Source organism: Dromiciops gliroides, chromosome 2 (assembly GCF_019393635.1).
Source record: "Dromiciops gliroides isolate mDroGli1 chromosome 2, mDroGli1.pri, whole genome shotgun sequence".
Taxonomy (NCBI): domain Eukaryota; kingdom Metazoa; phylum Chordata; class Mammalia; order Microbiotheria; family Microbiotheriidae; genus Dromiciops; species Dromiciops gliroides.
The window spans coordinates 361,812,109-361,827,117 of record NC_057862.1 but is presented as its reverse complement, the minus strand read 5'-3'; the positions used below and the strand labels follow the sequence as shown (position 1 = coordinate 361,827,117).

Sequence of the window (15,009 nt, the reverse complement as noted above, 5' to 3'; positions counted from 1 at the left end):
CAAGCAGGGACTCTGAACCCGGTCTCTAACTGCTTCTAAGCCCTTTCCTCTCCACCAGCTGCCTCCCTAAGGAGGAGAGAGACTTTCCAGCAAAGTTGGCTGAGGAGCAAAAAATCAATTTTACTGTAAGAGAAGGAGCAATGGGAAAATGTGGTCCCTAAGTCCCATGCCCTTATTTCATTTAGTCACTCCTTCAGAAAGGGCACTTCAACTCCATTTGGTTCCATCAATTCAATCAATAGCCATTTAGCTGGTACCTACCACCACCATGCTTTACTATGAGGTGACATGGGACAGAGGAATCACAGCGGGATGTGAAGTCAGAGGACATGGGTTCAAACTCCAGGTCTGTTTCTAACTAACCCGTGGGACCTTGGCAGGTCTCTCCACTTCCTCATCTATCAAATAAGGGGGACGGGCCTGGAAGGCCTCCGAGGTTTCTTTCCAGTTCTAAGTGTGTGACCCCATGCTGAGGAGGGGAAACACGGATGAGAAAGAAACAGTCCTTGCCCTCAGAGGGTTTACAGTTTCCTTGAGGGCACATGATATATCAAGACAGCAAGCATTTAGTTAGTGAGTACTAGGTGCCAGGCACTGTGTTAAAGTGCTGGGGACACAAAGAAAGGCCAAAAAATCATCCTCAAGGAGCTTACAGTCTAATGGAGACAACACACAAACAACTATGTACAAGCAAGATATATGCAAGGTAAATTGGAGGTAATCTCAGAGGGAATGCACTAAGAAGAAGAGGACATTTTTATATTATTTTATATATACACATATGTATAGATGTATGTGTATATATATACATATGCATACACACACACACACACACACACACTCTTAAATAAGCTTAACGCCAGATTGAATGCTGCAGAAACAAAGAAGGGATCAAAGACAAAGGGCTTGGGAAAATTTGAGAAAGAAGAGAGGTTACAGGCTGGGAGGAAGCAGGGCAGCTGTGTAGCCTAGTAGATAGAGCACTGGGCTTGGAAACAGAAAGATTCATCTTTGTGAGTTCAAATCCTGCCTCAGACACGGTTTGACTCTGGGCAAGTCACCTAATCCTGTTTGCCTCAGTTTCCTCATCTGTAAAATGAGCTGAAGAAGGAAATGGCAAACCACTCCAGTATCCCTGCCAAGGAAACTCCAAATCGGGTCATGGAAGGGCAGACATAGCTGGAAAATGACTTAAAGAAATGACAAGTAGCCCTTGAGACTCCTTGCTTGCTCTCTGACCAGTCCTGGGGGGAAGGGAGCTTTGTATCCCAAGTCTGGGCTCTCTAGTTATACCTGCTTCTCTACTCTTCCCGCTAGGTCATCTCTATAGCACAATGATGTCAAGGTCAGCTGGTGTGAACCACCAGAAATTGGCAAAATGAAACAAAACCCCAACTCTTGCTATTTCTCAGCCAAAATGGAAATGGGGAGTAGGGAGGACAAAACCCAGAGGACATCCCAATTTGAAATGCCTTAGCCCCATTCTGATCCCCTCTTTAAGTAGTATGTGACTGCTCAGGGCAGGCACAGGCCCCTACCTCTGAGAGTGCTGAGGTCATTGGAAACTTTCTGTTCCACTAGAGCCGACATGAAGAATTTCAGTCAGATAGAACTGAGGAGAATTCTTTCCCTCTCCATGGATACTGTTTATCAAGTTGATAAATTTCATAAAATTCAAATTAGTTCCATGCAGCACTGGGAGGTAAATTCCTGGAATTCTGGGTAAGATAATAATTTATATTAGAATTCATGTCTCTTTTTTATCTATAAGCTATAATACAGATTCTTAATATTTTTTTTGGCTAGGGCAATAAGATTGGGCAGCCAGGTGGCACAGGGCTAGGTTTGGAATCAGGAAGACTCATTTTAATGAATTCAAATCTGGCCACAGACACTTACTAGCTGTGTGACCCTGGGAAAGTCACTTAACCTTGTTTGCCTCACTTTCCTCATCTATAAAATGAGCTAGAGAAGGAAATGGTCAACCACTCCAGTACTTTTGCCAAAAAAAATCCCCAAAATGGGGTCATGGAGAGTTGGATGTGGCTGAAACTACTCAACAACAACATTGTTTATTATTTAATTTATTTATTCAATTTTTATTTACTTATTTTTATTTTATTTATTATTAATTAAGCAATGTTAAGTTCAGGGTCACATAATATGTGTCAGAGGTTACACTTGAACCCAGGTCTTCCTGAATTCAAGGCTGGCTTTCTATCCACTGTCTACACTGCCTCTTTTAAACTTTTCTTTTCGAAGGATGAATTAAATCATCCTGGAAGTAGACCCAATAAAGGACTACTTGTCCCTGAAAACTCCAGTCCCACCTTTCCAACAAAGGACCAAGCAACTCCACCTGGATGGTCCACTAGCCCATGATATTCAATGCAATCAACATTGAATTCATTATCTTTCTTTCTGAACTTCTTCCTCCCTTTAATTTCCCTATTTCTGTTGAAGGTGCTGTCATCCTCTCCTTCATCCTTTCCTCCCTCTCACGTCCAATCAGTCCTGTAGATTTGACCACCTCAACCTTTCTCCCATCCTTGCCTCTCCATTCAGAGTGCCTCTACTCTTGTTCAGGCCCTTAAGATCTTTTGCCTAGACTACCATGGTAGCTTCTTAACTGGTCTCCCTGCTTCTTGTCTATTCCATCTTCAATCTATCCTCCATACCTTTGTCAAAGTCATCTTCCTAACTTACCTTTCCAGTGATTTCATCTAATTTTTCTACTCTAGTACATTCAATGGCTCCCCATGGCCTACTGAATAAATTCCTGATGCTGGCATTCAAGACCTTTAACCTACTTTTGTTTATTTCACAACTCACCTCATGCATTCTGTGTTTCAGTCAAACTGGATGACTCCATCTCTGTGCTTTTGTTCATTGTTTTTCCTTTTGCTTTTCTATCCCTGGTACCCAGCCTAAGGCCTAAAACATGGCAGCTTAATAAGTGCCTACTGAATTGAATCTTCCAGGCCTACCATGGACTCAGGAGGTCCTAACCCAAATCAAGATCAAGTTAGAATCTACCTTTTCTTTCAAGGCCCAAGTTAGGTGCAAACCTGCCCTGGGAAAAATATTCTTCTCAAATTTTTCAGTATACTCTGCCTTTGCCCTGTTGTACTTATCTCATTCTCCATTGTATCATAGCTATTTGTGTACTCATCCCTTTTAGATTGCAAGGTCCTTGAAAGCAAAGTCTGTGACTTATCTGTCTTTTCATACCCAGCCAGAGTACAAGACCCTACACACAGCACATGCTTAACAAAATAGGCTGAATTAAATTGACTGTCCTTCTCTAGAGGGGATTCTCAATCAATAAACATTCATTAAGTGCCTACTATGTGCCAGGCACTGTGCTAAGCCCCAGGGATACCAAAAAAGAGGCAAAAGACAGTTCCTGACTACAAGGAGCTTATAATCGAATGGATTTTCCCCAGTCATTCTCTAATGTTCTATGAATTAATATTTGAAAACTTGTCTGGTCAAAAAAGGAGAGAGAGAAACAAATAAGCCAGAGGTTGTTCTTATAAGGGCCCTGGGAGAGGGTCAGGGCAGGGGTTATTAGCCCCAATTCTACTGTTGAGGAAACTAAAGCCCAGGCCATTTGCCTGGTCAAGGCTCTCCTACACTCATTAACAATGAAGCATCAATGACTGATGAGGGAGTGGGTTTTTCCAGAAGAATTTGGAATGAAGGAAAGAAAGAGACTTCCTGACTCCTGGTTTTTTCCCCTTCCCCAGGCTAGTGACCATTACAACTCCTTGTGGAGACAGAGTTATCAATCGGGGCTGGGGAACTGGGGCAGTATGAAGCTTGTTAACATTGCCAGGGTGTAAGACGGACAAAACCACTGGACACTCCATTCAGTAAAGTGGCCTATCTGGTCCTTTCTTTTTTTTTTTTTTAGTGAGGCAATTGGGGTTAAGTGACTTGCCCAGGGTCACACAGCTAGTAAGTTTTAAGTGTCTGAGGCCAGATTTGAACTCAGGTACTCCTGACTCCAGGGCCGGTGCTCTATCCACTGCGCCACCTAGCTGCTCCTCTGATCCTTTCTGCTAGGTAGCCAGACTCCCTTTCTCAATGAACAACTCTGAACATGCTCAACAGCTTTGTGTGGTTCCCTAGTGCTTACAGAATAAAATCCAAACGCCCTTACTTGGCATTCAAGGCCCTTCCAGATCTAGCTCCTGGTTTATATTTCTGGTCTTATCTCACAATACCCCACTCTGAATTCTCAACACTTTGGCCAAAATGAGTGATTCAAGGTCATCTTAAGATGTCTCATATTGATAAGCCTGGAATACCCTTCCTCCCTCTGTCTCCCCTATTTCTATCTGCTTAAATTCTGTAAGGCCAAGTTTAGAAGTCATCTCTACCAGGAAGCTCTCCCTGATTCTCCCTATCCTCCCCAAGGAGAGAAATCATCCCTTTTTCATCTGATCTTATTGCTCGTTGTACTCTTTTTAGGCCCTAATTATCACTTACATGATATCCACTATCAGAGGGCAGGGATCTCTTTGTCACCATGTAGTTAGTGCCAAGCAACCTGCAACCCACAGGTACACAAGCAGGCCTGGTGAGCTTTGATCAAGTAGCCTCAGTCATGGTTTTAAAAAGCCATCATCAGATTTAATCCTTTTCCTATAGTTGTCGCTCCAGGCCCAGTGTTCCTTCTGTTCTTCAAATCTTCCCCACCCTTGATGGCTCAGCTCACAAGCTTTCTCCTCGAGGAAGCCTTGCCTGAACAGACTAGCTCACCCAGGCCTCCCTCTCTGAGTCCTTTAGCTGTGTGACTGTGGGTAAAGTCACTTAACTTTTCTGGGCCTGTTTCTTCATCTATAAAAAAAGCTCAAACACTAAAGTCCCTTCCAACTTTAGGATCCTCTAGCCCGAATCCTGCTTATTGAGATACCTTTGAAGTTGATACTTAATTAGCTCCTGCCTTATCTCTTTCCATGTCTCTATATCTCCTTTGCTTCTAGCCAGACTGAGGGCAGAATCCAACTCATATGAGGGAACAAATGAAAAAACATTCATGAAGGACTTCCTATGAGCCAAGAATAGTACAAAACGGATGGGGATGCAGATACAAAGGTGAAGACAGACCCTCCCTGCCCTCTGATTCTAACAGGAGGAGACAACACCACGGGGAAGTGGTGGACAGGAAGGCATATTTTGGTTTGAAAAGTTACAGGGAGGGGCAGCTAGATGGCACAGTGGATAAAGCACCAGCCCTAAATTCAGGAGGATCTGAGTTCAAATCCAGCCTCAGACGCTTGACACTTACTAGCTGTGTAACCCTGGGCAAGTCACTTAACCCTTATTGCCCCACCAAAAAAAAGAAAGGTTATGGGGACGGTGAGGGTGGTAGATGGATACACCTTTTGAGGCACAGTGAGGGGATCGATTTGATTATGGAACTGGAAAGACCGGCAAGAAGAAGGCAGGGAAGCAATGTGATCATGGCTGGAGGCAGGCCTGGGTGTGTGCAGTGGGCCACCCATCAGGACAGCAGATCCCCAAAATGGATAATGACAATAACAATAGTTCTCATTTTTCTAAAACTTTTTCTATGGCAGTTCCCTCCCCTCCCCAAGCTCTAGGAAGTAGCTATTACATATTTTATTACCCCCCATTTTACAGATTGAGGGAGAAGGGACTTGCCCAGAGTAACATAAATAGTTGAAAGTTACAGCTAGAATCTGAACCCAGATCTCCTGACTCTAGGGAGCTAGTCTTTATAGGAAGGAAGGAAACAAGTATTTATTAAGCACCTACTATTTGCTGGAACTGTGCTAAGCACTTGACATTTGATTCTCACAACAGTCCTGAGAAGCAGATGCTATTCTTTCATTCCTTTTGTTTGTTTGTTTGTTTTGTGGGGCAATGAGGGTTAAGTGATTTGCCCAGGGTCACACAGCTAGTAAGTGTCAAGTGTCTGAGGCCAGATTTGAACTCAGGTCCTCCTCAATCCAGGGCTGGTGCTTTATCCACTGCACCACCTAGCTGCCCCAAACAGATGCTATTCTTACCCCCATTTTACAGTTGAGGAAACTGAGGCAGATAGTGGTTAAGTAGCTTTCCCAGGGTCACACAACTAGTAAGTGTCTGAGGCAGGATTTGATTTCAGGTCTTTCTGACTCCAGGTCTAGGGTTCTACCCACTGTACCATTTGACTGCTTATTCCAGGGGTTTTTAACTTGGGAACCTGGAAGTTAAAAGTATATATGCCTATATGGAAATAGTTATCAATATAAATATATTGAAATAGCAATCTATTTTTATTTCAATCTATTTGGTTTCCCTTGTAATCCTATGCAATTATTGGATAGCTTTAAAAACCTGATTCTGAGAAGAGGCACAGAGTTTTCCCCAGACAGCCCAAGGGGCCCATGACACAAAAGTGTGAACCCCCTAGACTTCTCTGAGTGTGGTACAATGGTAAGTTGCAGGGACTTGGAATCCTAATGCGTGGGCTAGAGCAGCCCAGCCGCTTCCTGACCCTGTGACCTTGGCTGCTCAGCTTCTCTCGCTATAAAATGAGGGGGTTGAACCAGATGCTCATCAGGTCTCTGCCATCTCTAACACTGAGATTCTGGCTCTGAGATTCCTGCTTCAACACAGCAGGGCCTCAGTTCAGACATACTGATTAAGAGATGGGAGAACGTGGTGAGAGAGGATGAAGCCGGGCAAAGATGGTGCTCTGGGGCACGGCTGATCCTCCTCTGATGGCCCACTTATAGATCCATGGGTGGCATCCTGTGGCATTTGCCGTGACCAGACCTCTCCCCACTACCAGAAGCCTCTTGCCTAAGCCCCAGCTCCTTTGTCCCCACGGGCCTTTGACCCTCCTTCCTCCCTCACATAGCCGGCAAGTGTCTAAGGCAGGATTTTAGCTCTTCCTCCTAACTTTGACTACAGCACTTTATTCACTCTGAAAAGCAAGTGTGGAGAAAGGCAGGAGACTAAAGGTGTGTTGTGGGCCCCTGTGCACCAAGAACCAGCACAGCTCACGTGCTAGCACATGCTTAGCTTGCCAGAATCCTGTGGTTGCTAGAGAGGAGGATAGGCTCAAGCGATCATGAATTTAGAGGTAAAAGGGACCTTTTGAGGTCCTCTAGTCTAAGCCCTTACTGTATCCTCAGGAGACTGTTCAAGGTCATACAGGTAGTCACACCAGCAGGATTTGAACCCAGGTCTTCTGATTCCAAATCCAACACGCTTTCCCCTGAGCCACATTGTCTCCCATATTGTCCCAGCAAGGTCTGTTCCCTTTTGGTTCTGTCTGTGTGTATCGAGAGAGCAGCCCGGATGTTTCTGTATGAGTCTGGGATTGTGTGATGCTGCTCCTGAGGCTAGTCACAGACCACATCTTGGGGAGATCTAGAGCAAAATATCTATACGCTTACTTGCTCGTCCACTCTGGGAGGCATCACAGTTGCTTCAAAATTTCTGACCAGCTCTGCTCTCCAGCCTCCCTTGTCCTGACCTCCCAGGTTAGTAAGACTCTGGATTCCTGATCTCCAGGCTCTCAAGGCCTACTCCCTGAATCCCACCCCTTTCCCTCCAAGCCAGAATCACAGGACCAGTAAATATGAGAGCTGGAAGGAGCCTTAGGGATGGAGTAATCTAACCTTTTCATTTTATGGATGAAGAAACTGAGGCCCAGGAAGGGAAGTGACTTACCCAGTCACCTAGGTAGAAAGCAGCAGATTCCCACCCAGGTCCTCTGCCTCCAAGTCCAGAGCTCTTTCCACTTCCTGCTCCCTGGTCTCCCCCAGTTCGGGCTGAGCCTGCTTGACAATCCCTCACATGCCCAACCACCACGCCAGCCCTGGAGACTTACAAACCCATTTCATTCTGTTCCGTAAATAGCAGGCTCGTTAGCAAATGAGTAGCAACAACACCTCCCTCACTGCCTGAGTCCTCCTCTCTGCCCAAAATGCTGACGGCAGCTGCTCTGAAATCGCAGAGCCCAGCATGATGCCAAGGGGCTCAGTTCTCTGTTGAAGGACCAGAATGCAGAAGGACCAGAGGCTTGTGGCTGCTTGGCCTACACACCATCAATCCCCCTCCTTAGTCCGGGGCCTACTCAGAGGGGCAGGTCCTGCTTAGCACACCATGGGGGACGCTTCTAATGGTAATAACTCTGTAAATCACACTCTGAGGGCTACAAATCGCTTTTGTAAAGCATCATTCAACTAAATAGAGGAGCCTGTATTGAAATACAGAGACCCTGAGGAGGAAAACACCAGGAAGTAGAATTGGCTAACACCAAAGCCAGGGCACATTGGCAGCTGAGGGTGAGGCCTGGCATGGGGTTCAGCTTGGGTGCTAACAGGTGGTGGTAAAGCTAGAACATTGAGCAAAGAGCTGGAAATCAAAGAAACATTTAGAAATACGGGTGGATAGATCTTAGAAGGAAAATATCTTAGAAGGAATGAGAATGTCTGGGATCAAGCCTCAACATTTACAGGCTGTGTGACCCTGGGCAAGGTACTTTAACTTTTCTGAACCTCAGTTTCCCCACATGTAAAAAGAGAACAAGGGGCAGCTAGGTGGCACAGTGGATAGAGCACTGGCCCTGGATTCAGGAGGACCTGAGTTGAAATCTGGCCTCAGACACTTAACACTTACTAACTGTGTGACCCTGGGCAAGTCACTTAACCCCAATTGCCTCACCAAAAAACCACAAAAAATCCCGACAAAAAACCAAAAAGGGAACAATACTTGTATCACCTATCTCACTGATTTGATCTCAGGAAAGTACTTTATGAACTTCAAGGCAACGAAGAAAAGAGAGCTCCTGTTGTTGACTTTAGATCTGGAGAGACTCCGGGTTCCAGTCGGTATGGCATTTAAAATTTTTTTAATTTAATTTTTTCAATTAAGAGAAATCTACTCTCTTCCAGTAAGGGGGTGGATAGGGTGGGGCACTCAAATGGATAGTTGAGCAAAACAAATTCCCGAATTGGTCATGTCTCAGAAATATATTTCATATTGCATCCTGAGACTATCACCTCTCTGTCATGAAGACATGGATACGGCATTATTATTCCCTTTCCTGCCATTTTAAAGATAAGAGAACTGAAGCCCACAGAGTAGAAGTGGCTTCTTTAAGATCACATAGGTAGGGGGCAGCTAGGTGGCACAGTGGATAAAGCACCGACACTGGATTTAGGAGGACTTGAGTTAAAATCTGACCTCAGACACCTGACACTTACTAGCTCATTGCCCCGAAAAAAAAAAAAGAAAGAAAGAAAGAAAAGAAAAAGAAAAAGAAAAAACATCACATAGGTAGTAAATGAATAGCAGAGCTGAGATTGAAATCTGAGATCTCTGACTCCAAAGTCAGAGCTTTTCCCATAGGACTGTACTGCTTTGGGAGGGCTTCCTGGGCAGGGCTCATGCTACCTCTTAGAACAGCCCATGAAGAGACCAGATGCTACTGTCTCCCTTTCTCCCCACCCCCATATCAGATGGATGCTGTGTCTCCTGAGCAATAATGAGATAATATTTACGAAAATCACTTTAGCACCGTTCCTGGAACATACAAATGCTTATTTCCTTCTTGCCCCAGAACTTTGTCTTGGTCTTAACTAGTGATTTTTTAATGTAAAACATTCCACGTGAACAAATTCTCAGGAACATCAGGTTTCCTGGTCCAGTTTCCTTATTGGGCACATAAGGAAACTGAGGCCCACAGAAAGAAAGGGCTTGCCCAGGGCCATGCAGCAAATCAGCTTCAGAGTGGAGAATAGAATGGAACTTTCCTGGCTCTGATGCAGATCCTCTTTTCTATACCATTAGGAATGGGGAGTTCTGGACATTTTTTCTCTCTGCCCACCTGCAGACTCTGTCAACCCATATGCCCAGAGCTAGCCCTGGGCACGCAGGCAGGTTGTGTTGACAGGTAGACTCCAATATCAGGATTGTGCTCATCAGCTTCCTGGGTTTCTGATTTGTGTGCACTTCCGGTGACCAGCCAGATCCTGGACCCTCAGAAACTTCTCCAGAGAGAATATTCCCAGAGAGAATCTTTTCTCTCCTTCTTTCCTTCCCTTGGGAGGAGAAGCCCAGAGCAAAGCCTGTGCCTGTACTGCCTCTGCAGGGAGGAGGAAGCAGGATGAAATAAAAGAGAATAGAGGGAAGGTGTCCAGGTGGGTCAAAGGTACCTGAGGCTATCTGCTGCTGTTTGCACCAAACACTTCTGAGGATAACAATACCTTTTGCTGGCATTCCTATGGTAGGAGTTAAAGCCCTCATTCCACATCAGCACCACACCACTGGGGGCTCCTTCTTCTTCTCTGAGAAGCCTTTCTACTGCCTAGAGAGTCAGAACCTCAGAAACAGAAGAGGCCTTAAAGATAATCTTTTTTTGGGGGGGAGCAGGGCAATGAGGGTTAAGTGACTTGCCCAAGGTCACACAGCTAGTAAGTGTCAAGTGTCTGAGATCGGATTTGAACTCAGGTCCTCCTGAATCCAGGGCCGGTGCTTTACCCACTGTGTCATCTAGCTGCCCCTACCTATGTGATCTTTTTTTTTTTCTTTTGCGGGGCAATGGGGGTTAAGTGACTTGCCCAGGGTCACACAGCTAGTAAGTATCAAGTGTCTGAGACCAGATTTGAACTCAGGTACTCCTGAATCCTGGGCCAGTGCTTTATCCACTGTGCCACATAGCCACCCCCAAACAGTTTAATGTTTTTGTTTGTTTGTTTGTTTGTTTTGTGAGGCAATTGGGGTTAAGTGACTTGCCTAGGGTCACATAGCTAGTAAGTGTTAAGTGTCTGAGGCTGGATTTGAACTCAGGTCCTCCTGACTCCAGGGCCGGTACTCTATCTACTACACCATCTAGCTGCCCCCCCTATGTGATCTTAAAGAAGCCACCTTAAAGATAATCAAATCCAACCCTCTCACTTTATAGATGAGGTCACAAAGGCAATGAAGGGCAGAGTCAGGATTTGAATCCAAGCCTTTGACTCTAAATCCTATTTTTTTTTTCTTTTCACCAAAACACCATGTCTTCTCCTTTCTGAAAAGACTGGGACCAGGTCTTAGAATCGACCTTAAGGATCTGGAGGCAACCTGGTACAGTGGAAAGAGAAGTACTTGAGTTCAAATTCCATTTCTGACAATCACTGGCTGAATGACTTTGGTCAAGTCATTTAATTCCTCTAGGTTGTTTCCTTATCTATAGAATGAAGGGGTTGGGCAAGATGGCTTCTGAGGTCCCTTCTGGTTTGTAGAACAATCCTATATGTCTCTTCCCCTCTCAGTTTCCCCATCTGTAAAATGAGCTAGAGAAGAAAATGGCGAACCACTCTAGGGGCCCTTTCAGCTCTGACAGTCCATGACTCTGAAACCTTTGCCCATCAGTCATTTGTCTCCCCTTTTTTCCTCAGGGCACCCTGGGAGCATTCATCTCCTCAGGGCATTTCAAACTGCATAGGAAATTTGTGAGCATTTTCCCAGAAGCAATGAGGCCTCAGGAGATTAAAGCAGAGAAGGCCTCGATCCTAGCTAGCCAGGCCCCTGTGCTTGACTTGCTCTGAAAGCCCAGCAGCAGCTTTCAAAGAGGCAGCATTCAGAGGGAAGGAGGCAACAGTCCTGTTCTCCTCTGCCCCTGCCAGGTCACTTCTGTCTGGTGAATGCTGACTTCCCTCAGGGAAGATCTCCAACTTAGCCTGCATATGTCTTGTTTGTCCCTAATTGTTTGCATGTTGTCTCCCCATGTGCTCTTAAAGGCAAAGACCATTCTTTTACTTTACTTTTCTTTGTATCTTTAGGGCTTAGCACAGTGCCTGGCACATATCTGAGCTGATTTAAGAGGCTGGGATGTGTCTAGAGGAGGGTGACAGGGATGTCTGGGGGACCAGAGACCAGGCCATCTGAGGGCCACTCGGAGGGAGGAAGTGGGGATACTTAGCTTAGAAAAGAGAAGGACCTAAAGAGACATGATAGATGTCTTCAGGTCTGTTCTGTTTGGCCTCGCCTCAGAAGGCAAGATCAGGAGCAACAAATAGAAGTTGCCGAGAGACAAATCTAGACTCCTTCAGTGTAGGGATGATTTGGAGTCAGAGGGTCAAGTATCAAACTGGGGCTTTGGTGTTTGAGTAAATCACAATCTCTCCTGGCCTCAGTTTCCTTATCTGAAAATTGGGCTTGGATTAGTTTCCTTCCAGATCTAAATCTGTGGGTTAGGGACTAGGTCTGTGATTTTAATGGTACATGGGACCCCTGGATTAGGAAACTCCCTCTAGCCATACAGGGTGGCACTCTTTCTATACATAGCATTTTATTCTCTACTTCTCAAGTCATCATTATGTTTTTGTTCAGTTGTTTCAGTCGGGTCCAACTCTTTGTGACCCTGTTTGGGGTTTTCTTGGTAAAGATACTAGAGTGGTTTGCCATTTTCTTCTCTAGCTCATTTTACAGATAAGGAAACTGAGGCCAACAGGGTGAAATGACTTGTCCAGGGTCATACAGCTAGTAATTGTCTGAGGCCAGATTTGAACTTACCAAGATGAGTTTTCCTGAATCTAGGCCTAGCACTCTATTTACTGTGCTGCCTAGATGCCTGGTTCTTATGTAACGCTGCCTATTATTGTTACCTCTATATTGTTCCCTTATTATTCACTTGAAGAGAAACTTTCTACCTCCCTGAGCTCAGGGCTCTGCCCTCTCTTGTGACATTGTTATTGTCCAGCATAAAGTAGGGCCTAAGAAAAGATGCTGATCTCCTGACCCAGGCCCTGAGTGGCTACTTTCCTTCACAGGAACGATTGGCTCGAAGCAAATACAGGGTAACAACATACAGTTTTACCCAGGAGACAACTTTGGAGCTTCCTGCTAAAGAATTCTTCATTTTACAAAATGGTTCTAATCAAAACAAGAGGCTTAAATGGAGGACTCCTTGGGGTTCTTCAAATAATAGAGGGGACCCAACAGCCCTATTTCCAAACCCCCCAAATAGTCCTCATCATGCTTGATCTGTCTTCAGCCTTCAAACAGGGCTGAGCAGGCGCAGCTAGGTGGCGCAATGGATAGAGCACTGGCTCTGGAGTCAGGAGTACCTGAGTTCAAATCCAGCCTCAGACACTTAACACTTACTAGCTGTGTGACCCTGGGCAAGTCACTTAACCCCAATTGCCTCACTAAAAAACAAAACAAACAAAACAAAAAAACCAGGGCTGAGCACCTTCTCCTGAGCACTCTTCTCAGGGTTACTGGGACACTCGACTCTCCTTGTCCTCCTCTCTCTCTAAATATTACTTCTTGGGTCCTTTACAGAATCATCATCCATGACCCATCCCCTAAGTGTGAGTGTCTCTCATGTCTCTTGCCTTGCCCTGAGCCTCTTTTCTTTCTATGTGGTATCTCTTGGTGGGTTGGACCTCATTAGCTTTCATGAGCTTATTTATCACCCCTGTGCAAATGGTGCCCAATCTATCTATCCAGCTCTCACTTCTCTCCTGAGCTCCAGTCTCTCATTGCCAACCACCTGCCAGACTATCTCCCCTGATGTCCTGCAGCCACCTCAAGCCCAACTTGTCCCAATCTAGAAGAGTGCAATGCTTAGAATCAAGAAGACCGGGGTTTGAATCCTGATCTTAGTAGCTGCTGTGTGACTAGAGGCAAGTTTTCTAAACCTTTCAGGACCTCTGTTTCCTCATGTGTAAAATGGGGACCTGCTTGGGGATAATGAGAGAGATGAGAGGTGAGGCGGCTTAGTGCAGTCAGGAATAACTGGGTTCAAGTCTCTCCTGTGATAGATACTGGCTCTGTGACTGAACAACCACTTAGCTTTTCAGTGTCCCAGTCAACTCTATAAGAATATTAAATTTCAGAGCAGGGAGAACTCCTTCCCCAAGAGTTCTCTATTTTTTTTTTTTTTTGCGGGGCAATGGGGGTTAAGTGACTTGCCCAGGGTCACACAGCTAGTAAGTGTCAAGTGTCTGAGGCCGAATTTGAACTCAGGTACTCCTGAATCCAGGGCCGGTGCTTTATCCACTGCACCACCTAGCCGCCCCAAGAGTTCTCTATTTCAATGAAATTATAGGTATATTCCCCCCAAATAGGGGTAACAATGCCTGCAGCACTGTGAGGCTCAAAGGAAATAATATAGAAAATAATCTGCAAACCTGAAAGCCTTATATAAATGTCATTCATTATTTTGCTATTATTGTGGATAGATGGAGATACTGCAGTATCTTTGCCAAGAAAACCCTAAATGGGGTCATGAAGAGTCAGACATGGCTGAATAACAATGGAACGGGGTGGATAGAACTGGCCTCAAAGTTAGGAAGACTTGGGTTCAAATCCTACCTCTGACACATACTGGCTGTGGGACCCTGGGCAAATTGCCCAATCTCTCAGTGCTCTAGGCAACTTTCTAAGACTACCATTTGTTGAGAAAGTGCTGACCTTCATGGGTAGTTTTCTGCATCAGTGAAATCATAGGTCCAGTCCCTATCACTAGCTGTTACTGTTAATGTTATTGTCAGTTTCCTATTTCTTTAGAGGGCATCACTAACCTCCCAGTCACTCAGATTCATAACCTTAGCATCATCTTTGTCTCTTCCTTCTCCCTCACTCCTTGCATCTAATCAGCTACCAAGCCTTATAGATTCCATTTCCACATCTCTTGCATACAGCCCTTTCCTCTTACTACTCTCCCCTCCCACCCCCAATCAAACTAACCAACCAACCAACCTCTAGGCTCACACGGACTGGGTCTGATCCTGGGCCTAATCCCAAACTTTTTCTCTTGGGTTCACTGCTCAAATATACTCATTGTAGAGTTTATGTCTAAGGGCAGCTAAGTGCAAAGTAGATAGAGTGCTGGGCCTGGAGTCAGGATGATACATCTTCCCAGGTTCAAATCCAGTCTCAGATAATTATTATCTGTCTGGCCCTGGGCAAGTCACTTTGACAAGTCAATCCTTTGACATGTCAATGGGTCCCTTGACCTCTCACAGGGTCCCAGATTCAGTGTCGCCT

The 15,009-nt window shown here is 45.2% G+C and overlaps 1 protein-coding gene across 5 annotated transcripts in view; it reads right to left on the bottom strand.

Moving 5' to 3' along the window:
• The window catches only part of DLGAP4 (DLG associated protein 4), a 252,502-nt gene that overhangs the window by 146,917 nt on the left and 90,576 nt on the right, over positions 1-15,009 (bottom strand). Inside the window, exon 1 of one of the 5 annotated variants that reach the window (XM_043982855.1) lies at positions 7,696-7,773. The exons of the other annotated variants lie outside the window; for them this stretch is intronic. The gene's annotated coding sequence lies outside the window, so the exon portion shown is untranslated. Of the gene's footprint in view, positions 1-7,695; positions 7,774-15,009 lie in introns of those variants that run through there. 5 annotated transcript variants of the gene reach the window in all.